The sequence below is a fragment of the Lucilia cuprina genome, chromosome 5, assembly GCF_022045245.1.
Source record: "Lucilia cuprina isolate Lc7/37 chromosome 5, ASM2204524v1, whole genome shotgun sequence".
NCBI lineage: Eukaryota > Metazoa > Arthropoda > Insecta > Diptera > Calliphoridae > Lucilia > Lucilia cuprina.
This window is the reverse complement of record NC_060953.1, coordinates 29,087,510-29,097,333: the sequence shown is the minus strand read 5'-3', so window position 1 is coordinate 29,097,333 and position 9,824 is coordinate 29,087,510.

Sequence of the window (9,824 nt, the reverse complement as noted above, 5' to 3'; positions counted from 1 at the left end):
AGATTATGTTTAAGGTAAGTATAAAGTAAGTATAATTAATTTAAGATCATTTTTAGATAAAATTAAGATATTTTAGGATAAAATTAAGATATTTAAAGTTAAAATTAGAATATTTTAAATTAAAATGATGATTAAATTTGAGTTAATTGTAGTTTAATTGTTGTTTAGGTTAAGTTTAAATTAAATTTAAGTTTAGTTTTAGGCAAATTGTATATAATGACAACTCAGACACTGTTAAGAAGTTTGATGGCGTCATTGATGAAAATTGTAATAGAATACTTAGGTTTAGCGTTTTTATTTTAGGAATTCAGTTTGTTTAAGATGCTGGCTTGGTTATTAGAATTTGATTTTAACAATTTTGCAATATTTGTAGGTTGGGATTATATAAACAATTTTCTCTTTTGTGTTTTGAGGATTGAACGATTGTCGATCATTAAAATTGTATCTCGTACTGGCTTGAATCCTTTGTTCCAATTGGAACAAGGATTATAATGACACAATTATCTTAAATCTTAAAAAAAATTAATGTAGAAAAAACACACATCCATATATCTCGCTAGCTTACCTTCCGAAAGATTTCAAATGATATTTTGAACAATAATTAAAAAATTGAATGTCCCCAAATTAATAGTAATTAAATCTTTATTTATTCTAATATTTAACGGTTTGAAATTATTAAATGTTTTATTTCCTATTCTGTTTGTATTTCAAATTTCAAATGAAAATTTTTCAACATTTGTATGCCTTAATATTCATATATACTTAGAACAAATTTTATTTGAGTATTTTCGAAATGAGCAGGTATTAAATACACTCAAAGAAAATAATAAGTACTAGCCTCACAAAACAGATACAGTTTTGAGTAATGTCTCAAAAAACTGGATCTGTAAAGGCGAAAGAATGAAATATCATTTTGATGAACTAAAATTTTTAAATCCAAATATCCTTGGCATGGTAAGTTCCCCTAGCCTTAGTATCTACATCTTCAAGTTCATAATAAGCCTGACCAATTTTTCGAATAATTTTAGCTTTAACACCGATGGGAGCTAGTTTTGAATTAAAATGTTGAACTTTTGAACTTTGAGTAAATGTCCTTCTGTACACGTCTTGTCCCACTGTAAAATTTCTAACTCGAGTCCTTAAATTATATATCCGTCAATTTTTCTCATATGCTCTACGCATGAATTCTCTAATTTTGTCCCTTATCAAAAAGAATTCGTCTTGTCTTTCAATTATGGAGTCAGTCTCAGCCAAAATATTCAGTTTACGTAGCAATTCATAGTCTTTTCCATGTGAAATCATACTCTGTCCGAACACAATTTTATAAGGACTATTGCCAATGCTTTGGTGAATACTGTTTCTTAAGGAGCAATTAATGCTAGGAATGTATTTGTCCCAATCTCTTTGATCATCTCGTATGTATGATCTCAAAGCTTTATTGATCGAACGATTTACACGCTCACTAGCGTTCGCCTGCGGACTGTAAACAGCTGTCAAAATGTGTTCGACTCCATTATTTTTCAAACAATTTTCAAAGTCCTTACTTTTAAATTGTGAACCGTTATCAGAAATAATGGATTCTGGTACTCCATAACATGGAAAAATGTCTGTCCTAAGGTAGTCAATTATTTGTTTTGAAATTAATTTTTTAAGTGGTTTTAAAAATGTGAATTTTGAAAAATGATCTAAAATAATAAGTATTCCAATATGTCCAGATTTAGTTCTCGGTAAAGGTCCAATCAAGTCGATGTATAAGCGTTGAAATGGTCTATCTGTTATAACCATCTGTCCTTGTGGTGGTTTCAAAATATTAGTTTGTGCTTTCGATGTTTTACATAATTCGCAATTTTGTATATAGTCTCTAACGTCAGTCACAAGTCTAGGCCAATAAAAGTATCGTCTGATTCGTTCTAAAGTTTTGGCTATACCGCCATGTGCCGAATTTGGAATGTCATGAGCTGAATATATTACGTCCTGTCTCAGTTCTGACGGTACAAAAAGTTTCCAAGAATTAGATTCATCTAATTCTTCAGAAGTAAAATCAGTCCGTTTATATATATACTTGTCTATAATTTTGAAGTCCGGAAATTCTGAATTTGCAAAGTCTTGTCGCAATTTTGTATATTCTGTACTGTCAAATGCTGTTGAATTTAAGTCTATTGTCGGTAGTGTCTCAAGTTCAATAGATTCAACAAAATCTTCTCCTTCATGTACTCGCGAAAGTGTATCGGGAACTACATTATCTTTGCCACTCCTATGTTCTATTGAAACGTTAAACCCTTGTAGTTTTAGGGACCATCGTGCCAAACGCATCGTATTGTAAAATGAATGGTTTCGCATAATCTGGATGCACTAATAAAGGCGCAGATGTCAGTCTTGTCTTTAATTTTTCAAAAGCCGCTTGAGCATCATCTGTCCAATTGAAATGTTTCTTTTTAGTCAATAGTTCGATCAATGGGAAAGTTAATGTGGAATAGTCCTGAATGAAACGTAGATACCAACCTGTCATTCCCAAAAATCGTCTTAAATGTCTAATGGATTTTGGTACCGGAAAGTCTTGTATTGCCTTAACCTTGTCCTCGTCTACTTGTAATGTCCCGTTGCCTACTACAAAACCGAGATACTTAACCTTATTAAGTCCAAAACTGCTCTTCTTAACATTTATAGTTAAGCCTGCCTTTCTTAACTGTACTGCTACCTCCATTAGATGTGTGAGATGTTCGTCAAAGTTCTTCGAAATTATTAAAAGATCGTCCAAATACACATAAACGTGTGACTTCAACTGATACGGAATAACCATGTTCATAAGTCTGCACAACGATTGCGGTGCATTACACAGTCCAAATGGCATTCTTGTAAATTGATACAATGGCCGATTAGGGACTGTAAAAGCTGTCTTAGGTTTCGAGCTTTCCTCCAGTTTGATTTGCAAAAAGGCATCTTTTAAATCGATTTTCGATATGCAATGAACTGAAGGAAGTCTCGATATAAGTCCGTCGATGTTCGGTATCAGGTAAGCGTCCTTAACTGTCACTGCGTTTAATTTCCTACTGTCAACACACATTCTAATCTTACCAGGCTTTACTACCACTACAGTCGGCGAAGACCAAGGTGAACTTGGTGCTTCCTCAATAACACCTAGAGATAACATCCTATCTAGTTCTCCACAAAGTTGTTTTTCAACAGCTGGAGAAATAGGATAGTACCTCTGTTTTATAGGTTTCGCATCTCTCGTATCTATGAAGTGTTCAATTAATGTCGTACAACCTAAACCTTCAACTTCAGAATTTGGAAAAGTAGCTATTACTTTGTCTAGTCGTTGTTTCTGTTCTGTTAAAATTAACTTGTCAGGGTCTGTTTCTGTACATTCTATTTCCATAATATCAGGAACTGAAATTTTTAAACCAAAAGTTTTCCAAAAGTCAAAACCACAAATCAAATTTTGTTGTATTGACGGAATAACTAAAAATTCAAATAATTTATTCTGTCCTTGAAAAGTAATGTCCAATGTCACAGTACCTAAAACATTCTGTCTCTGTCCATCCGCTGTACGTACATTTCCAACACATTTTCTAAATCCCTTCTTAGTTTGTGTCTCAGAAGCTAAATCACCACCAATTACGCTTTTGTTCGCTTCACTATCCAATAACGCAAAATGTTTGACATTATCTATCTTTAATGTAATATAGGGTCTACTATCACTATCTTGAGAAATTATAGGTGAAATAATACAAGTTCTAAATGATTTAAGTTTTCCATAAAAATCACAAATACGCTGAGATGAACGCTTTGACTTTTTCGAATCACCAAATATTCTCTTACGAGCTTTCTCATATTCTGCCAATCGAATATGATATGGTCTAAGTAGAGGATGTTTGTGTTCTGTCTTAATGTCATCTGTCAAAATGTTTGGATCTAAAATTTCGCTAGTCTTGGTTTCGGATGTCCGATCTATGGTCTTCGGACATCCTTTAGTACATTTCCCTGTTGTCTCTTTCCACATTTCGGACAATTCGGTCTGTATGTATCTTTAGCACCACATCCATAGCAGAAAATCCTTCTTATTTCAACACAGTCCATGTATGTATGTATGTCCTTGTTTGTCGCAATTCCAACACTTCACTTCAGCACGAATTGCACAAACGTCGTCCATGTTGTCATCTGAGGTTTCTGAAATATTTACCTCGCTGTTTGCGTCGATTTCTGCTACACGAGCTTTTGCAGATTTGCGTATTTCATATGAAGATATGTCTTTTACAAACTTTTCGTGTTTCTTCACTTCACGGCGAAGTTGCGATACACTTGAAATATCTAAATGCAAAAGTTCGTGTCGTATTTCTGTTCGAAGATTCCGAACTTCACTATTATCGCGATTTTGATTTCTATTAGTAGTGTTTCAAGCCGAACGGGATTGTGTCTGTGTCTGGGGTGTATTTGGTTCTTCTATATTAACCGTAAAACTACAATTTGTCGGTTCATTTAAATTAGCTAAATTATCATGACTTCTTGTCAAAGGCATGTTATATTAATTCGCGGTATTCAAATTTCGATATCTATTATTCCATTACTTAGTTAAGGTTGGCTCAAGTGGTTAGAAATATACAAAAATTATAAAAAAAAAATCAAAGTACTCCTCAACTCATAAAATAAAAAAAAAAAATAAAAAAAAAACGTTATGATGTGATACTATTAAAGAGTAAACTTTGAATGGTAAACCATGATCAAAGTAAAAATCTCAATATATTAATAACACATCTTTTAAAACCATTACACAATTCATTTAGGCTAATGTAAGAGTAACTAAACAATATACACCATTTAGAAAAATCTCAATTACAAAATAACCCAGTGAAGAATTTTATGAAGAAATAAAAATGAAAATAAAATATTAAAGTCCAGACCATACATATATGCCATTTTTTGCGAGTAAAATTTCGATATAAAACCAAAATCAGAAATCTCAGCAAGAATTTAGCAAACGAATTTTAACATAAATCTTTTGATCCCAATAAAATATGGTTAAGTAATTCAAAAAAATGAATAACCAATAGTCTAATTATTTTAATAAAATCAAAATAAAATAAAATATAATTAAAATTGTTTGTCGTTCCACGAAATTATAAATTATTAGAATTTGTGTGACCATCAGCATTAAATTAATATACATTTTATTAGCAAAAGCTAAATAATTAAAGTGTTCTGTTGTTCCTGAGGCCCCACGTTGGGCGCCATTTAAATTTATGTAACGGACCGACCACGAAGGCTTCAATTATCTAGAGGCTGTGCTACCTTTAATACCGGCCGTGCTAAGGGAAATTAGGATGGTGTTCTTGCCACTATATAATTGAACTAAGTTCGGTACATAATTTATTTAAAACTTAGGTAGCATAATTTCCAAACAGACAAACAATATAACAAAAAAATATACAAAATAAAAATGAATTGAGAAACTTTGAGGAAGAGGACCAGATGTCATTACCTCTTCAATGATCTTTACCCACCCTGCCATGCTATCTCATCAATATTCTGGATTGCCCTAATACTAACCTACTTGACGTTCAACCTTAACATTTCATGGAATTATTTAAAAATGAGTTTAATCGGACAGTTTTATAATATAAATATACATTAACAGTATTTATTTAAAAGTAATAAAGAAATAATAATTTAAATCTAATTAAATAATTACATTCTTTTAAATTTATGTATTTAATATTTATAAATCAAATGTTTGTGTGGATATGTAAATGTTTGTTTTACTCAAAATTCAATTTTTAAAAAAAAATAATTTTAACTCAAAATTTGAATATTGAGTAAAATAAAATATTTATTTTAAGGGTTGTTTTTACAATAAATGAGTGAATAAGTAAATTTTTCAGTATTTATTTAAAAACTCACCAGTTTCAAAATCCAACGATGTCATCAGGCCTGAGTCGAGGATTCATTTAATTATTACCTATTTTAATTAATTATTATGTAATAAATTTTTAGTTTTCACTCAAATATGTACCAGATTATTGTGTAAGTTAAAATAATAAAATTAACAAAATTTATAATGTAAATGTAAAATTAATGTAACAAATTAAATGTAATAGTGGATAAAATTTTAGTTATTTTGTTGAAATTTTAGTTTTAGATTATGTTTAAGGTAAGTATAAAGTAAGTATAAAGATAAAATTAAGATATTTTAGGATAAAATTAAGATATTTAAAGTTAAAATTAGGATATTTTAAATTAAAATGATGATTAAATTCGAGTTAATTGTAGTTTAGGTTAAGTTTAAATTAAATTTAAGTTTAGTTTTAGGCAAATTGTATTTAATGACAACTCAGACACTGTTAAGAAGTTTGATGACGTCATTGATGAAAATTGTAATAGAATACTTAGGTTTAGCGTTTTTATTTTAGGAATTCAGTTTGTTTAAGATGCTGGCTTGGTTATTAGAATTTGATTTTAACAATTTTGCAATATTTGTAGGTAGGGATTATATAAACAATTTTCTCTTTTGTGTTTTGAGGATTGAACGATTGTCGATCATTAAAATTGTATCTCGTACTGGCTTGAATCCTTTGTTCCAATTGGAACAAGGATTATAATGACACAATTATCTAAAATCTTAAAAAAAATTAATGTAGAAAAAACACACATCCATATATCTCGCTAGCTTACCTTCCGAAGGATTTCAAATGATATTTTGAACAATAATTAAAAATTGAATGTCCCCAAATTAATAGTAATTAAATCTTTATTTATTCTAATATTTAACGGTTTGAAATTATTAAATGTTTTATTTCCTGTTCCGTTTGTATTTCAAATTTCAAATGAAAATTTTTCAACATTTGTATGCCTTAATTTTCATATATGCTTAGAACAAATTTTATTTCAGTATTTTCGAAATGAGCAGGTATTAAATACACTCAAAGAAAATAATAAGTACTAGCCTCACAAAAGGTCATCATAGAACATAATATTCTGCCTTTAGGAGATCTTACAGAAGAACCCCAAGAATCGAGGAATAGAGACTTTAAGCATATTCATCAGTTTAGCTCAAGGAAGTGTTCTAGGCAGTCTCAAAATGAAGATATTTTTAATAATCTGATTCTATCTTCTGATCCTGCTTTATCTACTATAAGGAAACGTTGGATTTGCTACAAAACGTTAGCATTTTAAAATATCATGTGATACCGATTGTTTTACAAAATTATATTAATTTATAAAAAAATAAATAAAGACTATTTTTTTATATAAAATAAATACTTGTTAATTTTTTAGGGATAAAGAATAAAAGATTAATAGTAAAAAGTGGCTGTAAAAATTCATAAAAATTTAGGTAGTAAAACATGCCTAACAAATGTATGGATGAAAATAATAGTAATATCCAAAGTTACCGAATTATTTCCCTCTTTTTTTTTGCTATACCACTGTGCAACATGCCACGAATTGTATAAAAATTATATGGCAGTTATCGGACAAAAATTAAGTTTCATTATAAATTTTATGTTTTGTTATTAGAATTATATTTATTATAAAATATTATGAAAAAATTGATCTAAGCGACAAATTTAGTTTCAAATGCAGAGTCATGTGTCTTTATTCATAAATTTGAATGTGAAATATTTGTGGACCTTGTAAAATTAAAATATATGGGTTGATTTTGATGAAATAATTTTTTTCATTGTATATGACTTAGTAAAGTAAAATTATGCTGATTTTAATAATTTTATTTATACACATTAATAAATAATATGTAAAAAGTTTTGTCGAAATATATTTACCGGTCACTGAGTAATAACTTCTTGAATAAAAATTTTACAAAGTCAAATTCTGACAATTTTTATTTTACGTTATCAAGGCGTTCTTCTTTCGGTTTTGCACATGATATTTTTGATATTAGGAAAACAAAGAGAAAACTTAAAAAATTCAAGAATTTAATGGTTTATGATCAAAAACTATTTAATTTATATGTATATGGGCATTTCCACCGAAAAGTCCACCGTGGCTCAAAAACTAAAAGTCATCAAAAATAAATTTTCAAGTTCTATTATTATAGAAAAAGATTAAAATTTTATTGTATTAAAGACCAGAAAGCATATAGTAGTATATATAGGCAAAACTGAAGGGGGTTTCAAAGAAAAATTTTTATTCTCTTAACACAGACGAGCTCTGAGAGAATAAAACAAACTTTTGAGAACTGAACGCACTTACTAAACATCAAATTTTCTTCGCAAAATTGCGAGGATATTACCACTTATTAGTTTATCTTATCACTTGAACTTAATGTTTATTATTTTTTTCAACACTTTTCATTTATTTAAAACCCCGAAAATAATTTATATTTTACAAACGAAAAAAAATATTTTTTATTCTTTGACATTTTATTTTAATTAAAATTGAAAAATGGAAAGCTGTACATTTTAGTATTAAAAATTAAAAAAGTATTTTGCATACTTTTTTTAATTCAACAAAAAAATAACAAAAAGACGTGTTTATTATATGTTTTGAGATAAAATATCTTTCCAAAAAAACTGCCATATAAAGTTCCATTAATAACACACAAAGAAAATTCATTCTTTATTTAGTCCAAAATATACATTCTTTATTTTGTACCTTTTGAACAACTGTGTTTAATTTTGTGCTTCTACTAATACATTCTCACCAGTTAGGTCTTTGACAGGGGTCTTAGGTCCTTGACAATTAGTTTCGTCTATATACTACTATATGCCCAAAAGCTTTTCTTAAGCACTATGATGAGAAATCGGAATTAAAAGTTACAATAATATTTCAGGCATATTTTGCACCTTTAGTAGCATTTGCTTTTAATAGTTTTTATTATTTTAAGGCTAATATTTAAATGGACTTTTATAGGAAAACATTTGTTGAAATAATAGTTATCTTAAAACATAGAAATATAAAAAGATAAAAATCCTTAAAAGGCAAATTTTCGGTTTTCTTTCATAGACTTTTAAATGTCACGTTCGTCACGTTGAAATATATAGAACTCAATTTAAAAGAAGAAAAATTCTGAGCGGGGTTATTTTTTATAGAATTTCAAAGTCTGTCACGTCACATTACATAAATTTTCTCAAGTGCAACCTTCGAATTGTGAAATATTGTTATTTAAAAAGATATTTATGCAATAAATTCAATTAGGTGATAGTTATGATTTTTTAGTTGATAAGTGGAAGAAAAAGCACAGAAATACAACAAATGATATTTTTATGAAATGTATGAAAAAAAGTGATTTTCGGATATAGGTTTTATATGGGCGTTTTGACCAATTATTGTATTATCATCAGAAGGGTCAGTAGTTGTACATTTGGAAGTTTTTTGTGTGTTTGTATTATCAGGATGGCGAAATTTTAGTTATATATCCAAGTTTATGGGTATATCAAATGTGGGCTTTGTATGGAATCTATGCCTAATCATGGACCAATTTAAATAAATAGGATGAACGATTTTTGTGTATGTCAAAATTATTTGTGTTAAATTTTATTGTGATATAAGCAGGTTAAATTATACATATTGCAAACCTCTTGCAGAAAGCAAACATCGAAATCTTCTTTTAAGAACCCCAATTGTTCTTTAAATAATATTTCTTGCTTTCGCAAAACAACAATCCTTGTGTATGCGAAAAAATTTTAGAAAACTAAAAATTTATTTTAGTTAAACTTCTTCAGTCTTTAAAAATAGTACTTACAAGAGAATGACAAAAGTAGTAATAACAAGTAAGAGTTCTATATTCGGCTGTGCCGAATCTTATATACCCTTCACCATGATGTGTTTAAAGCCTTTTGTACCTTTTGAAGAACGAAAAAGTACCAAAA